Source organism: Opisthorchis viverrini, assembly GCF_000715545.1.
Source record: "Opisthorchis viverrini unplaced genomic scaffold scaffold56, whole genome shotgun sequence".
NCBI classification, from domain to species: domain Eukaryota; kingdom Metazoa; phylum Platyhelminthes; class Trematoda; order Opisthorchiida; family Opisthorchiidae; genus Opisthorchis; species Opisthorchis viverrini.
Window position 1 is genome coordinate 5154 of NW_008752000.1, and position 18696 is coordinate 23849.

Genomic DNA, 18696 nt, shown 5'->3' on the forward strand with positions numbered 1-18696 from the left:
TACAACCTGAAAATCTTCTCCATCTTCAGCGGGTCCAACCGGCATACCAGATACACGAAAATGACCTGCAAACTCTTCTTTGATTACCCACACAACCAGGACTTTCGAGATTATAATCGGGCGTCACGGACCATCCTTTTGAACCAACCGAGTATCGTTTCCCTATGTTAAGTTGGCCGTACATGCCGTAGGTTCCAAACCCGCTATTCCCATAAAGGCCAGCGCTAACATTGGAGCGTTCATGATAATAAAAATATTCCCAAATTGTGGGTGGCATACCTTCGGGTATGATCATGCGTTTACAGTCAGAATGGGACATGTGACTGGGAAATTTGCGGCTAGTGTGGATTCCGCGAAATGGGAACAACGTTATGAACGGTGAGGACTATTCGATGAAATAATAATTAGAGGTTTCTTTCGCAACTTGTAGGGAACAATAGGCATGAGGTCCGAATAATTCAAAGACTCAGTCGGCTGACATGAACTAAAACTTGAAAACCATTCCTGGCCATGAGTGACCTTGGGTGGTTGGGTAAATGGCCGGAGTCACAACGAGCAAAGGTGGAGATGGAGATTGTATAATTCAAACTGGGAGTACATGGCAAGTTTCTTCTAAAAATGTGGTTTCATCCTAAAGTAAGCAGACTCACTGGTTGCACTGTTGTACGGAATTCGGGTGCAGGGAATAGGATGGATGGGGGCAAGTTGCTGCCATGGACCAGGACGCGCACCTTCGGAATCGATATATCAAAATTCGGTAAGCCATAAGAATAACCGTGTTAAGCTGCCCATGTGGCAAATGTACGCCGGTGGTTATGCACTTTGAATGTGGGTCCCACGTACCGACAATCAAAAAGCAAATTGCTTACGCGTATTGAAAAGTACATGGTAACATAGTCACTGTGCACGTTTGTGCCAAGTAGACATGTATCGGTCACTCAATCTGGTTGGTGTATCCGCGTTCACAGTCTCCCTCGTGCTTTGTTATTCTCCACAAACCACAACATGCATCGCGAAACAGCATCGTGACATGAATACGATCTTTGGTTAACAACAGGTTCCTTGATCCGGTTAGAAACGCCAGGTGATTTCGCACTGCTGTTTTTCACGTTTCACTCGACATATATGGGGACGGAATATGGCCAGCTAACACACAATTCAGTCAACAGACAAACTTGCGCGCGCAGGGAGCAAGGAGTCAGCCAAATTTCACAAGTTCATGGACAGAGTGGACTTCTAAAACAGCTGGCTGATCTGGTGTTTATTACATGAGTTGGATAATTCCAAGGAGATAAAGTGTGTGCTTGAGAAATAATCGCCAGTCCCCGAAGCACTGCTATCATCTCTAAACTTTAGTTGATGCATAGCGATGAAGACTTTCGTGTCTACCACTGGCAGCGGTGAGTAGATGTATTCTCTGTTTGGATGACGAAATGGGCTTTGGTGCGTTGTAGCATCTGTTGTAACGAAGGCAGATACAGCTATACTCGCCGATGTAGGCCATGGGCTTCACAGAGTATCTTCGGGCTATCACAAGTGATCTTTTAATTTTTCCTACAGATGAGGGGCCAGTTTTTTCCATCTGTGGTTTATGACATTGCCAGTTGCACAGGTCTACCGAGGCTGCTTCTGTCCCTCAAGATATGAGCCGAGAGGTAGTCTGAGTAGTGACTCGTCACCCTACACACTGATACTCATAAATAGGGATAGTGAACCGATGTCGCGCGGAGATAATCAAAATTTTAATCTGTCTGAACAAACACGCAAGGCACACTTTGTCCTTGAATCCTCATAGTAACTTTCCTCCCTGGATTTGTTCAGCTTTTGGAATTAGTTTTGCACATCTTCCTGCGTGGCACTTAGTATCACACACAGACCCATCCCTACATCCTGACCGCTGGTGTTCAACAAAGCCCCCCAACCTGCGTCTAATGTTTCTCTCCATCATTGCCGGTTTCCGAAACAAGCATTAGTGAGCGGTTTTATTGGGTACGTCTGATGACTCCTTGAGCCCAACATCTGCCCCGAAAACACCAATGGTTGTTTGAAAGAGCGAGCGCATAACTGTGTTCTTCTCGATCACGACCTAGAATATATCCCAGTAGGTTCAGTGGCACGTATGAGAATTGAAAGCGCTTAAGTTGTGAAATTTCGACCAAAGGAAAATTTTGGAATGTCATGGCTACATTCAACCAGTTGTCTACCAAATAACAATATATGCATCCTATTTTGTTTTGGGACACCCCAGGTCCAGTGCCTCTAGGCTGCATTATTAACAAAAAACAAGAACTGAAAAACAAGGAAAGAAGGAATACTTTAGTGATAGGGCCAGCCAAGTTGGAGTAATACTGAAAAATGCTCCTGAGGATGTGTGGACTTTGACAGTCGACTCACTCAATAGTTCGCACCACGAAGGCCGTAAACGTTCCTGAACGAGCATGTGATCTGCAAATGCCTAATAAAATCCAGCATTTCACCTCGCTGAAAAGGGATTATGGTTACCTCCCATTTGAGAGAAGTGGGCTAATGTTGACGTTGCAGTTCAGCTAAGTTTGCTCAGCTCCCCGGCATGGGTCCGTAAGTTGCGTCTTGCAGTTTGACCGAAATTCATGGACTCCAACCGGCACGCCAACCATACACGTAAGTCAGCACAATCAACGCCAGTTTCGCTGCACTAACCCCACTAATTTGAACGAGAAGCCTGGGATTTTCCCTTCATTTGCGTTTTAGATGGATGCTTGCGATGTGATTAGCAGCTCACGAAATGCATCTGCAACATCAAATCATGCTACAGGTTCCAGTCGCAAAAGATTAATTGCAGCCAGCGATGGTGGATAAATGTTTCCAGGGTTGCATCAAGCAGTCTGATTGAGGAAACGAGATTTACGGGTTTAGGTCACGTGCAGAAGTTGAAAACATCAAGAGCTGTTATCAGTTTTATGTAGAACGAATGTGACCGTATATACCCCCGATACTGTGTGCGAGCAGACAATGGTGTGGTGGCCAGCCGCCCCTGTTCCCCGTACCTGACGTATGGTGAAGTTTACTGGGGCAATTACGCAGCCGTTCTGCAGTTCTTGTCCATTATTTTTTTGATTTTTGGTGCACTCCTGGACGCTTGAGACTCCCACTTTTCGATAACTCTGTGCGGATGACTTGGACCTACCGGACATTTCATCTAAATGTTGCTCTCTCGTCAATCTTGTCAGCAAAGTAGACAATCAAAAGTTTACCTCACCATCTGCTAAGTCTTCCCTCGTACTGACAGCACACCAACACCCCTGCCCCATACTTCACAAGCGCTAACGCTCACAGTAGCCATACGTCGCTCAGAAAAGTAACCATTTCCCCAGCTGATTATTCTGCTCTCTTTCGAAACATTACACACTCTGTTGTGCCAAATCCGACGGCCTTCCATCCCGTGTTCTCAGGTGAGGCGGTCAGGATATCGGAATCCTTTTCCTAAACCGTTTTGCCAGCCCGATAAAACAAGAAATCGTCGTTTGTTGGTGGAAGAAATTTACACCCCACTCGAATTTCAAATTGGGATCTAAAAAGGCTAGAGTTGGATCAATCATACCTCTTTTTAGTGAGAAACCCTGAACTTTTGGTCAGAGGCCCATCAGCCAAGATCATCCTGGCTATGGGTCATATGGATGACCATCAGTGTGGATTCCTGTCCCAGAGATCCATCAGTGACTGCCATTGTTAATTCTCTAAGACCATCAAAACATCCTGGGATGCTCGGCACTCCACTGCAACTGTTTACCTGAACATTCAAAAGGCTTTGGTCAAGTCCCTCATGCCCAGCTGCCACATCCCATTCCGTCGCCTTTCCAAGTTTTGACCTTCGACAATAGCTTGTTTGGGCGCCCTGCGAGGCTGTTATACACTCCACATGGCCAAGGATCTGCGTCCACAGGGTCCTCGACCGGATCAAAAAATACCCGCGATCTCAGATAGCCTTCGTTACACCTCTGCGGATTCCAATGACCAACCTGAAAAACCCCGCTGCTTACAAAATGGCACATCTCAATTATGGTGCCCGTTACAAGGCCGTTCAGAAACCGAAGTATGTCAGCAAAATATACTCATTCGCGAACAAGTTTGCGAAAGACTCAGCTGCAACCCAGCTGGATCTCTTGTTTGTGGTGTTTCGAAACCAATGATGGAACGGAACTGCAGCACCAAGTTTGATGGAACACCCGCAACTATTCACTTATTAGTCTTAGCCGTACGCCCTCATTCGCTCTTTCAATTAACCGCAAATAGGGACAAATATTTTACCTGGCATCGGCTGCATTCAGGACGCGTTCATTCAAATCTGCTGAAGCTTTCGTGAGGACGTGATCGTTGGTGGAATTGCAGTCTGTGCTCTCAGCAAAGTCACTAATGTTCTTTAAATTTCGCGATCCGGCTTATGTGTTACCACTAAATCACCCTTTCGAGTAACTTTACCCCCAAATCCACTCCAAGAGTGACACCAGTGAGTCTATACAGTTCCACTGCACACCATGAGTCTGAGATTCCTGCCACCGTTTATCCGCATTGTCATTCCTTTTGCTTCGTCATCCACGCTTCCGCCTTTTTGTGAACCTGGCCATGATTCCAAAAGCCCAAGGCCAACAGGCCTCAGCGGTGGATTTATGTTGTAGTTCAAGTTGCAGAGATGAATCACGTCAACTCTGTTGTATCATCAGATCCGATTTCTGATTATACATTCTCCGAAGTTGCAAGATTTTTCATCACGTGCCGGTCAGGAAACCACTTGCATTCCTTCTCTTGTCTGGTTGCAGCCCGCCATTTTCAAGTCTCTACGACCTGTTTCTACTTCAGCTTGATAAATTCGCAGTAACCGTGCCGCCAGGCGCATACCGGTTTATGCTTCACCAAGTATAAATCGAATGACGCCCAATGTTTACGAGAATGTCCATTTTCCAAGCAATTTTCACTGCTCACAAATTCCTACATTCTTGACTTTATTCTGACTCCAACAATGTGAGCATTACTGACAGTATGCCATATAGTGGTTGAGAAGAAATATTAACATTCACTTTCGCGATGAATTTCAGGGTTTGCATAAACCGCGAGCAAATCCGGTTGTAGCTTTCTACTTGGGTGTGGGGATTTGCGATTCGCTCCAGCAATCCAGATATTCTAGGATGTTTGACTTGAAGTCCGGATACTGGTTACTGGTTACCGAGTCAAGGGAAAGACAGAAAACAACTTTTGTTCTTAGGTACACCAGTATTGATTGAGCCGGGTGTTGTTTGGTTGGTCGGGGCGCCATTGATTTTCCGACGCTCGATGATTTGCTTACCTAAGGGACTCCAGAATGTTGCCGGGTTCGGGTGCGATATCGTTGTTCATCGTGCTTCGGAACCAGAATAGCTCATCCACCTGAAATCTTCACTGAAGTGTGTGGGAGAAATTTGCCTCCAGTTGAATGACACACTGGTTGTTTAAAGTTCGATGACACTTTTCAGGCGTGAATAGTGAATAAAAAACGGAAAAAAATCCTAGACTGCGCAGTCCCCAGTGCGAATAGTTCCCCACGGCAGTTTTACGGACAGGAACTACATTGCGTTCGGCTTGTCAAGTGTTTCAACACGTTGGCCGCCATTGGCACGCTTCCTACGCGTTTGGAAATAAACCCACTAAAAATATCACGACCTGCTGCATCTAAACAGGGGTTTTGAGTGGACATAGGAAGCGCACAAGTCTTTTGAGTGTGTCAGAGCGCGTTGCTGGATAAGCAACTGATTCTGAAGCTGTCCGTGGTCGTAGAAATGTTTACTTTTCCAGCGGACGCTAGTGATATGGTAACGGTGCAGTCATAAAGTCGAATGACGCAGCCATTGAACGTGCCAGTCTTTTCCTAACTAACGCCGAAAAGAAATACTGAATCATTTAAATACAATGTTAAGCCGTCGTCTGACCACCGTATAAGTGTATGACATATAAGTGACATACCTTACACGTCGAGACCAATAAAAATACCTCTGAGTGCCTCAGGATAACCGGCGTCCATGTCGACGGTTCCAAACGAAAGAAAGAATGCACTTAACTGCGACGTTGCAAGAGCTATGCTACGAGAGAGTACTTTGAGGTAACCTACCCTACCTCTCTGGGGCTTTCTCCGTCCGCATTCAGGACCGTTGGCCAAGTCTCCGGGGAATGGCTTCAGAGCCACCAAATCACACCAGTCGTTCTTCAATCCACCCCTGCATTGTCCTTGAACTCCTCCACAAAAGTCCGCAAATGTTCTTTCTCAAAACGTCATAGCTACGGGATCTACGCTTATACGCCGGTCGCGGTGCCAAATGAAAGGAACAAAGACCTTTGCCGTAGAAGTACCTACTACCAAATACGAACTTGGCAGGCCCCAGCCACAAAGTGAACACATAATATACAGTGTTTTTTGGAAAGTGAGCATCCTTAAACGTCCTCTTGAGCGTTCCAGGACGTGCACTTGAATATTAAAAATGGTGAATGAATACTGCAAAATAGTTTCGTAATTCCCGAGGTAACCTTAACCCTCAATCAGATGCTGTGACGGAGGTCATACAACAAACCACTGACTATGCACTATCATTACTATCAGCCGATAGACTAATGGTAAATTATATTCCCAAGCCTCGACGTTCTTACGCAATCATGCGAAGTGGCAGGGGTTGCTAAGTGTTCTTATTATAACGATCAGTCAGAATACCTTTGAGGTATGGGGGCACATGCTTTAGCGTTCGTCTGTTCGTTTACCGGAAAATCAGATGCCAATTTGTATGCAGGTGAAGGCCTTCTGCAGATTTTGCAACAGGAACACTGAATGCAATGGTATTTTCCACTAATTATTCCGCCGAAATCGCTACGAAAGACGTACGATCGATTTGTGTGGGATTCATTTTCCGGTAGGCTGAGATACATTTTCTCAAACAGCTTTTTGATTCAAAGTACTCACTGAACTAGAAAACTTGCTCACATAAACAAATAACCTAAGTTGGAGTCGCATTAGACGCACTTAGTGTATAAAGTATAAACTTGGAAAATAACAATCTTTGAAACATCGTTTTCATTCACCTGACACCATTTGTTCGATCCCTACAGGAATCAAATACATCTTGGTTTGGCGGATCTCCCTTTCAGGCTGTCTATGCCACTCACCCCTCAGGTTGTATACGTTACAGACGGCACATCTGCCCCAAAGCTGTCGGTTTGCTGGCAACCGCTCATTATTACGTGCAAAACAACGGAAGTACGCATTTGAAGTCACGCTAAGCGGAGGCCCATATAGGTCCTGTTCCATGGCGAAACTGGTGGGTGGAATGTCTTTACGTCTATTGTGTTTTATCTCGATTAGTACCCGTCAAAGTATACGATCAGGTTGATAAACTGACATCAGCAGAAGTCATACAGATGGCATCGGTTGACTTTTCACTTACCGCATCAGATGTGGCCCGAGCTTCATGCGGAATGATCCGGGTTTGAATGTTCCTCCGAGCAGCATATTCCATCATTCCAAGAAAAAGCACAACTTATTCTTGGCATTATTCGAATGGATGCCGCCCGCTTGTGAAACACTTCCCGGTGTATAACGCAGTTCCGTCAACTTTGTACGGCAGAAGTCTTCCATCCGCTCAATCTGCCCCGATAATAGGATCAGCGGATTTGGTTATTTGTCTGTTCGCCAAGCACTGCACGGAAGATGTCACCTCGATTGGAGATGAAACGTTTGCAATCCAACTGCTAAGCTTGGCGAACAGACCAACAACCAAACAGCGCACCCGAGCTACCTACATTCCACAACACTGCTAATAGGATCAGCGGGTGTTCGGGCGCAACACACGGTTGGGAGGCTTCCACAAACTGTCACTATTTGTTGCCGACTTTTTTTGGTCCGAAAATGGCGGGAGATCACCACATAATTATAAAGAATTGGGTCAATGTTGGAGAGGGGTATACAGCTCTGGAGTTTTCCTTAGGTTCTTCGAAAATGCGAGTGCGGCTGCAGTCTCATGTTGTAAGTTACCTTGAATCTCATGAACCTGGTCAGGGTGCGACATACATGCGCTTTCTCCAGGAAATATATCTATCCATTATCTGACTACAGTAATTTGGTCGGACTGTTGCACGTAGGGTGCAACAACATGCGCTTTCTCCAGGAAATATATCTATCCATTATCTGACTACAGTAATTTGGTCGGACTGTTGCACGTACCAAGCAGGATGTCATTCAGATACTCCACTGATTCTACTTGATCCAAAGATGATACTGGAATTAAGTGTATCTTTAGATACTTGTCCGTGAGTATGAAACGGATGTTTTTTACCAAACCCAGCAGTCACATCCTGGAGCTCGTTTCAAGCACGACAACAACTTGTTACAGGATTGTTTGCTGACATATAAAGTATTCCCTTGGAACGCTTGGTTTTCCATAAATGTTCCCTATGCACACCTCAAATATTTTTTTGTTTCAACAATGAAAGATGCTCAATAAAAGAATCAGCGAAATGGTCCGGTCGTTTACATGTGGGTCGTGCAGAATGCCAAGTCATTCACTAAATTTTGTTCAACATGAAATTCACGGATGCGCTACTGCTCAGAGGGTGTGGCGTCACTTGTCATCCAATTTGGGCACACCGTGGTCTAAGCCTGTTGCCATGATCCTTCTATGAGCGGGCATGATGCCATCGAGTTGTTCCAAAACTGAGTTGCGGAAATACGCTGGTGCGCTTTCCAGAAATCCATAATTTACTTGGCTTCTACTGTCAGAAGCTGCCAGGCGTAATTGCCACCGTAATTGCACTGTGTAGTGAGCAACCCGCTTCTACCCCTCAAGAAACTTGAACACGATGTTCAATATGAGCTCTAGATAAATGTCCCTCTTCATTCTCTACAATGACCTAAACAAATACTGCACTGCATGCTGCACTGTGTGACCTGCAGCTGGTTTGGGGCAGGATAATTGGCCCTGTTTCTTTCAAGATCGTGACAGAGGAGATCGTTTGCCCGGCCATTTTTATGAAAATTTCGTGTGCAATTCTCAAGTTCGGCACAGGTGCTAATGGGGACAGTTGGATCACCGATCCTTATTTGCCTCACAATTTTACACAACTAGGGGGAATAAGTTGGGCTTAGATTGAGAGATTTATCCATTTCATCGACCTAAACGGTGAAGCTGCGTGGAAAGACGAAATGTCGGCGTAATTGCCTGCGCCGCCCATGGCTACTATGCCCATGTACGTCCAGTTTCGAGCTAGAACGTTGCTATGACTCTTCAACGGTAAACCTCCGCTCTTTTAAGCCACCCAAAATGCCCAATTCAATATTAATGAACGCTCCTAGAACTGGCCGTCTAAACCTCTCCTCATTTTCCATGTATTACAGCCCCGTACGAAGTAAAGGTTTCCCATCTATTCTTGAGGTCTATGTAACGTTGTTCGGAATTCCACAGTAAATTTTAAGGAACGCTCAAGCAATACATCTCTGAAGGGCGTGTTTAAATGGGACTTCACGACAGTTCACCGTTTGGTTGACTGAAATGTGCAGTGGTGCTCAGTATTCGCACAATGGAATTGAATATTCGAAAGCCATGGCGTGTCCCTGATAGACTAAAGCAATCACTAAAATTGAGTTCAGAATAACAGTCTGAACTTTTTAGCCCCAGTTAGGCTTCTCGAGGTCTCAGCATTGCTGGGAACTTATTCGACCAGACTTTTGAGTGGATAATGAACTTTGGTGAGCTGCAAGAAAAGACGTAGATTAGGATGGTTTTTGGTCAGAGCGGGTACGCACCAAAATGCATCATCATGGCGTAAAAGTTTTATTCCACTCATAAAAGTTTTGCAGCTAGGAGAATTGCATAGCTAATGGGTTCCATGTGTACTTGTGTCGGCAGGCACATTAATCATACCCCGTCAATCAAACGTGCGGAACGACTGCATAGCGCTGATGACCAACAGAATAATCACCCAGTGACTAATCGATGGACACCTAACTCCCATCCTAAGCTCCCTTACCAGAGTCTACGAGCCTCCGGTTCCCGAATCTGGTGAGCTCACTAAGCCCGTGGAGATAAACCAATCAGCAGTCAGCATTCCGCTGTGCGGCCGCCGCGACGAATCCGCAGTTGGGATGGCATCATCAGCTGGAAGGGCGCTCCCTAGTGGGCGAAAGGGTGACTGGGTTAGCTTAAGGTAAACTTGCGCACCTGGGGACTCTTCGATAGCTAGCCTACATGAGGCCAAAATATATCTTAATTCACTAGACAATAAGAACAAACCCTAGCGAAGAAGCTTGGGCAAGAGCCTCGATCCTTTGTATCGATGTGTGATCTGGCCAGATCCCGGGAATCCCAAACTCCAGCATCATCTACACCTGATGAATACTACATCAGATGTTGAAATGCAAAGCGGGTATTCGTGAGCACCGTGGGAGCAGTCTACTCTTGCGATAACCCTAAGTACCATGGGAGTGGAGTTCCATGTTAGTCAGCCATGTTGCCGTTGTGGCCGAATCTGATTCTAACTCTGTATCACGTATGATGCTTCAGATGGACATATATTTTGCAAACAACGTATTACTGATAGCACGAAGTGGTATTTACCGGTGTATAAGCGGGTAGGAAACCGCAGACACCAGTACTAAAGCACGACACAAACACTATCATTGATGTAGTGGTATCATTATTCAGTCATTTCTAAGGAGCATTTTACTACACGTCCACGTAGCATGCGATGTTACCGTCCTGTTGTCATACAATTTGCGGCTCAACCCAGGCAAACAAGGAGTGCGATGTATCATTGGCGTCCGACGGTTGGAGTGAAGAATTGATTTATCCAATCAACAGGATTCAGTTCATGCTAAGCTCAACCAGTGTCAGCGTACCCAAGACCCAGAGATCTCCATAACTTCGATTTCAGCGCACACGATGCCGGGATTCAACGGTGAAAAAATTGTCCTAACATCAACTCTAATAATAATAATCGGTCAGTTCTAGCACCCTTTCAGTGCCTAGCCGCCAAACCACCCGGAGGAAGCACGAGAGCCGGGATACTGTCTAGTTACCTAACCCAAGGCAGAGGTCGGATTCGAACCACGGAGGTTTTGGTCGGTAAAATTGCAATCTACCACTGAATTATCTCGCCCCATAGCACCCCGATCACTACACATCATCGGTAACTCGGTGGCGCGGCCACCCGCTGTAACGACGAATCATGTAGTGGTATCATTATTCAGTCATTTCTAAGGAGCATTTTACTACACGTCCACGTAGCATGCGATGTTACCGTCCTGTTGTCATACAATTTGCGGCTCAACCCAGGCAAACAAGGAGTGCGATATATCATTGGCGTCCGACGGTTGGAGTGAAGAATTGATTTATCCAATCAACAGGATTCAGTTCAAGCTAAGTTCAACCAGTGTCAGCTTACCCATGACCCAGAGATCTCCAGAACTTCGACTTCAGCGCACACGATGCCGGCATTCAACGGTGAAAAAAATTGTCCTAACATCACCTCTAATAATAATCGCTCAGTTCTAGCAACCTTTCAATGCCTAGCCGCCATACCACCCGGAGGAAGCACGAGAGCTGGGATAATGCCTAGTTACCTAAGCCAAGGCAGAGGTCGGATTCGAACCACGGAGTTTTTGGTCGGTAAAATTACGATCTACCACTGAGTTATCTCGCCCCATAGCACCCCGAGCACTACACATCGGTAACTCGTTGGTGCGGTCACCCGCTGTAACGACGAATCGTGAATGTCATGGGTTGGCACCAAGCCCAAACAGCGTGCTCGTTGCCTTGACGTCCATTCCAGGCCGATATCATCTTGCACGATCTGCGAAGGAACGGATGGACCACTTGGCATTTACTTACTCAAAGAGATGACGCAATAATGAGTTGGCGTTTTCTGTACCTCTGTGATCCACCGAACCATACTGAGCAGTTTCACTTTGCCACCCTCAGAGTTTCCCACGCTAAGCCGGTCAGCTGATAGAGCTCTGATGAGCACAGCTTGCCCGCTGGCAGTTAGGGCAGGCACGTCAGGTTTTTCCTTGAAATACTCATACTACTGTAGTAGTATGTGGACGCCCACCCGCTGCCTCATGGTCGGGCTTTTGAGCGAAGGTCTTTGGTTGAGAGCTCCGATCGCTCTGCTTAAGTGTGGGTACCATGAGATTTTGGTAGCTTGTGTCCAATCATGAACGTCGCAACTAAAAACACGACGATGCCACACCAGCCCTCGCGTAGTCTCTCCAGCCCGGCTGCTTTACTTCCTGCGAAATCATGATACCGCTGACGCCTCTCTTACACTCTCACGTATTTCCTCTCCTTTGAACTTCCGATTACTAGGGTTGATAATTTTGTTCGTCTTGCATCACTCCCAGCCCTGACTTCGGCATCATCATCAGAGACGGAAAAATCACTTAATATCAAGTGCCTCATAGCTGTACGGTCATGCGATCCACTTATTTCTTTAGCCTCCAGGTGAAAACGGAGAGAGTGGATGGAAAAGGGATCTGGTGCCGGCCTATCGCAAACATTTTGAGGTTTGTACACCTCTAAACGTTGAATCAAACAATCGTCAGAGAGAACGACAGCACGAATGCTACTGAGATCGATGAGCCGCCATTTGTTGCAACGTCTCCAACTCGACACAAGGAGGGTTGGGAGGGCTTCATCCTGGTAGGCGGATCGCACCAACGAAGCCCACACTTTTTCTGCATCTTTCTTGGAATATTTCACCGTGACACGTTCTTCACTCTGTAGTTTGCGCTATCCTGAGGGAAACCCAGCGAGAACGCATTCGCAACAAGTTGGTGTGCTTTGGCCACGGCAGCGCCGCCGCAGTTGATGGCTCTGGGTGACTTCCACGACCGATGCATAACCGAAATTCTGTTTTCTAATTACCGTGTTGCAAGCTCTTTGGTACTAATCGATACCTGCAACGCCGCATCGGTAGTAAAAATCTGAAGACGCTTCACATGATCTGTCCACTATATCTCAAAACCACACAACATTACAGCCCTTACCTTAGCCTGATGTACACGGCCCTTGAGACACATCGATATATCCTTTTGATGCCACAAGTGACGCAAATTGGCAAACATGATCCGGGTTTTTGATATTCTTGCACCAACTTCATCAGGCGCACCCATCAGAGCCGTGGCCTGTAAAATTCTCCACAACACCCAGTGCTTCTCCTTGAGTTCCGAGACTGCACGTTTTGAAGCACGACTTTGCAGATGCAGGACGCATGCCGAGATATGTTTTGGTAGTGGGTAGTTTATTCAGCCAAGTCTTGGGCGGGATGGCCCAAGTGGTTAGAGCGCGAATTCACTGACCGGAAGGTCCGTGGTTCGAACCCAACCTCTGCCTCTCGACTTCCCTTGTCTAGACTTGGGCAACCTGACAGTATCCCAGCCCTCGTGCTAACTTCGGGTGGCACGAGTCAGGCACCGAAAGGCTGCTACAGCTGGGCGGTTTTTTTATTCTTCAAAAATGAGACAATGAGACAATTCCAGATTGCCAAGGTTCTCACCAACAATTATTTGAACACTGGCGTTTTCATTAAACCATCGGTGAGAAGGTTAAACTCAATCTTCAAACTTACGGCAGTGAACACTGATGTCATGCTGTCGACGATAATGAATTTTTAAACTCCGGAACCCAGTTTTCTTAGCTGCTTTTGATGTTCGCACACTGAAGCATTCAGTATAACAAGCGGCTGTTGCTCGATTTGTTGCTGGATTCCCTCTGCCTTGATTTATGTTGTCTATCTGAAACAATAATCCATAACGCGAGTATTGGGATTGTCTCTTCGTTTCCGGCTGACCACTTCCGTTGACGCGCAGGCCGCTGCAGCCGGATATTCCGGAGTAGGCATTATGTTTAGCTATCCATCTACTCGACTGGAAACCCATTGATAGTTGCCTGTGGATAGTTCTTCTAGCGACGTCTGTGAAAGAATTTGGAGAGGGGTTCATCGCTCAGCCTATTGTATCTACTTACGGCCGGACGGAGGGCAGCTGTAGATCTGCCAAGACAGTTTCGGTGATGCTACAGATGTTCTTTTACAACGGGCCCAATTGGGTGTTTGTCTTGGGCTGGGTAGGTGATGCACGAACAAATTAGAGCGCCTGATGGAGGTACGTGCGGCTTACAGGCTTGTTCTTTGCAGTACTAATTTCCAGAATAGTGGAGATCGTTCGATGCAACCTCAAATTCAAAATTGACCACATTACCGTCAGTTATCAGCAGCGACGGCTGATCGCTGCCCGCCATTCCCTCTGGATTACTTGTGTGGACTCCGATCATGTACTTTCCCAACGGCGTTTTCTATTGCACTTTCCAGGTCTTTACAAAACGCAACCCCGATCAGCCATTCAAAAGCCCATGGAGACTAACCAAACAGATGTATCAGAACCTCCTCCAACACTAGCGAGCTGATCCGATATCGAATATAGACCATGAATGGAGTGAAATATCCAAAACTGTATGTACTGCCCCGCGTTGCACCCCAATAGGCCTCATCAACATCTTAGATCCCTGATAGGACCGTGGCTTTGCTGGATGCCCGGTTATGGATTTCTTCAACTCGCTCGGCCTTTCTCAGTCGCTGTCGTACGATGCTGAGGCTCCATTTTTTCGGAGATTTTTGGCCAGAGTTGACTGGCAATTAATCAGATTCTAGAACTATTCTACCCAACACTGGATCTTTTTATCTGCCCGGGTCATCTGGGCGGCAAGATTGAACATCTGCCGAATGAAGGAGTGTGTGGCAACAGCATCTTGAATGCTATGCTTAAGCATGAAGTCCATGTTTGGTCAGAGATGAAGGTATTGGGGTGGATTCAAAGGAGGCTCACGTGAGGATGTGAAGTGCTACAAGGGTTAACTTGGGGAGAACTGTCGAGTAGGCTCTAACTGTCTTCCATGTATTGACTGCGTTGATGCTGTGATCCCATACGGGCGGAACAGTCTTGGGCTGGCGATGGCACACTACTTCACCCGAGGAGATTGAATCGATTCAAGGGAAGTGAACCCAAGCGAAAGGAAATCTTAGTACAAACGGGCGTGGCAATTCCGTAAAAGTTGTCGATTGGTGGACTAAATCGTCAAGGTAGGGGGTTGTAGCCTGTTCTTTCTCTCGGCAACTGTCTTTGCTTACCTGTCTTTTGGACCGAAAGCTACTATGGACGGCATCAGCTGGTTCACTATACTCTTACTGCTCAGCTTCGAGTTCCTTCGTACTTCGGTTCTTTAGCTTCACACTGGGACCGACTGACACCTTCCCAGTTTTCTTAGCCTTTTAACCGCAGTTGGTCGGTGTTGCGCACTTGAATGATTGAGCCAGAAATAGAGAACGAGAGTTGTCGAATGGTTGGTCCTAATCTTCTAACAATTTTACTACATCAGCTAAAACATTAGGAAACACAGTTAGTTTAAAGAATAGTGAGTAAACAGTTTAACCTAACGTTAGTGTATAGCATTTGGCTTAGTTACTATCTAAGATAGTGGCCATGTGAGCATCTCTGGCCGTTGACCAACGAGGGAGGTCACTGTTCTGACTTCGACTAACGGAGATGGGTCTTCGTTCCTCCTTTAGTCGTAGCACCACAAGATCTTCAGTGATTCACGGCGCAAGGAACTGGACTGATTCTGGCCATTGCTATCCTTCTCATGTGCACAAAATTGCAATTGGATTGAAACTTTATAATTCTCCGCCCTTCCACATTTTGCCCATTGCTCATAACCCTAGTGTCCCTGCAACGTCCAGTCACTGTGATAGGTGAGTTATTGGTGGGCCAGTTTCTAGCACTATGTAATTGGGTATACTCTGGTCGGGATTCTACGCAAGCCGCACTGTGCCCTCTGACGGTATCTATGCTAACCGACCAGTGGACGTGGTTCCCGGTTCATTGCATGCCCTAACAATGCACACCATGTCCATACTCCGAATCCAATCATAAGTTCAAATCAAAAACAAATTCAACTCCCTTTCCCACTATAAGCTTATTCTTGAGGCTGTCGGCATGAGCATCTCCGACGGATACGTCAGCTTACTTGACCACAATCAGACCTGGCAGTCCTCCAACAAGTGTAAATTCAAGGCGATATGATCGCGGATTTGAGTGGTGGTGTTACCACGCATACTTGTTACTTCCAAATTGAAGACAAAGCTCATAAATAGGTGACTTGTGGGCTCATGAAGATTGTGCGGTTCTCTCTCACTTTACAAAGCCTACTAAACTTCTCGCCGTTTGCTTCACCAATCTAATCTAGTTCTCTGCTGATGTTCTATGTGTGGGTATAGGCAAGAATAGACTGCCTCTTAGGTTTTTCGAGGGTTCCTGACATGGTCCTTTATGACAGTCCTGGACCATCTAGAAAGTCTAGGAACCCCTAGTCCTATAACTCGCTGATTGGCTTCGTGAATGCGTGGCAAGAGTCCATGGGGCAGTTTCATATGAAATTTGGCCTAACCATGGACCTCGACTCTGTATCCATGTTAGTTATCATTTTCTTTAATAGGCGTCGTGCTGTTTTCTGACCTTACCTCGGCTGCTGACTGATGCCTACTGCCAATAGCCCTAGAGCAGCTAAAAAAAGACAAAGCGTTCAGCTGTAGCACCCTTCCGGTGCCTAGCTGCCATGCCACCCGAAGGAAGCACGAGGGCTGGGATAATCGACTCTGTATCCATGTTAGTTATCATTTTCTTTAATAGGCGTCGTGCTGTTTTCTGACCTTACCTCGGCTGCTGACTGATGCCTACTGCCAATGGCCCTAGAGCAGCTGCCTCCCTCTCAACATTGTGTCACCGATCGGACTCTACACCACAATGAACTCGGGGTTGGGATTACGCGTTATCTTTTCCTCTCGCTTATGTTCCATCATTCTCCTAAAAATATGCTCAGAATGGCCACTTGTTTCCCTCTGTCGTTCATAGAATGGTATAATTCCACTCCTCCTTTATCTATCTCCTTCTGAAGCACTGCAGTCTGTCGTGGTTCCCCTGCGAAGATTGCTTTGAAATTTTGTAGGGGAACGTCGAATAAGAGCCACAAAATCAACGTGCTTCTACGTTCCTACCCCTTGTAAACTGGAGTCTTGTTGGATGAGATTCATAAATGACGTTAGGTCAACTCCGTCAATCGCATCTTGCTCCTATACAATGCTCAAATGTGTTCATCTCACTACCGTCCGATGGTACGGTCCCTCGTTCTTGATTCCTCTCTTCAAAGACATTGAGCTGTTTTCCACCAAGGACCTCCTGATCTTTCGTTTAGGTCAACTCCGTCAATCGCATCTTGCTCCTATACAATGCTCAAATGTGTTCATCTCACTACCGTCCGATGGTACGGTCCCTCGTTCTTGATTCCTCTCTTCAAAGACATTGAGCTGTTTTCCACCAAGGACCTCCTTATCTTTCGTCCGATCATTTGCTAGGGCATTCTTCTTGGTTATACGGCAGTTGAACACCAGTACTTACTGCCCGTATATTGCTGCGGATGGTGATGGTGATGATGATACCCACAGAGGTCGTCGCTTGTATGAGCACCGTACTGATATACCGTATTTTTCAGTCCCTGTTTCAGGACAATTTTTCTTTCTTTCACAATTCCGAACTGTGGGTTCACTCATGTAATGGCTTTCTTCAGCGGTTTACGTCCTCATTCCACTTTGAAATGAACTTACTGAATTTGTTGTATCCCTAGCCAAAAGGGAAAACAAACGAACGCACCGGTGGGACAGCTTCCCTCCAACTTTGTCAAATGCTCTGGACGGGGAGCGCAAAACTTCTCTTATTCCAAACTGGTATCTTGTCACTAGTGGGTGGTAGTGGAAGAGAGCCAGAGGCCACATCAATGAGACATTGTCAGACATGGCCCATTCGCAGCTTCAGTGGCGCTCGTGCATCCAAGCTATTGCCTTCAATGCATAGCTCCTTTCCTTTCCCCCCACCCCACTTGACAGCCCACTGACAATGCTGGATTTATGCACCAATTTATCAGCTCCCGCCTGCAATGTGCAGCTACCTACCCCCTCTCCCAAATCATCGGTGAACGAAACTGCGGCAGCTACAACCACTGTACGACGAGTACGCGGTTATTACAGTTGACGATGATGATGATGATGACTAGTAGGTCACGGATATAAAACCTAGTCGGTAAGAAATAGGGATGCTCGGAACATCGGAGTTTTCGGCCAAAAAGCGTCCCCAAAAAGTATGGAAAGTGACCACTTGACACTCGATGTTTGAAAGCTTCCTAGTTTTGTTCTACCATGTCGAATCCAATGGTTCTGTCGAGTTAGTGAAATAACTAAACAAAACCTAGCATCATCAACTTACCCCGAATGGTGATGCCGTTCGGACGCTCACCTCAAAAATCGATCAGTATCATCCAATCGGACGTGGACCTACGTTCGTTTTATTGTGTCTGGCGTCGGGATCAGAGCTGAAACTCCGTGTGTGCAAACTTCACTTAGGACCTCTGTTCTCAGGGCATTACAATCCGTAACGTTACCGAAGCTGGCTCATCCTACAGCAGTAAGACATAGTACGTGAAAGTATCCCTTGTATTTTGATACCCACCAACATGGTTGCTTCAGTCATTACTTTTTGACGAGACCAGTTTTTTTAACCCTTATCAAGTAGCTGGCTGGTAAAATCTAAGTTTTGCCAGTGCATTA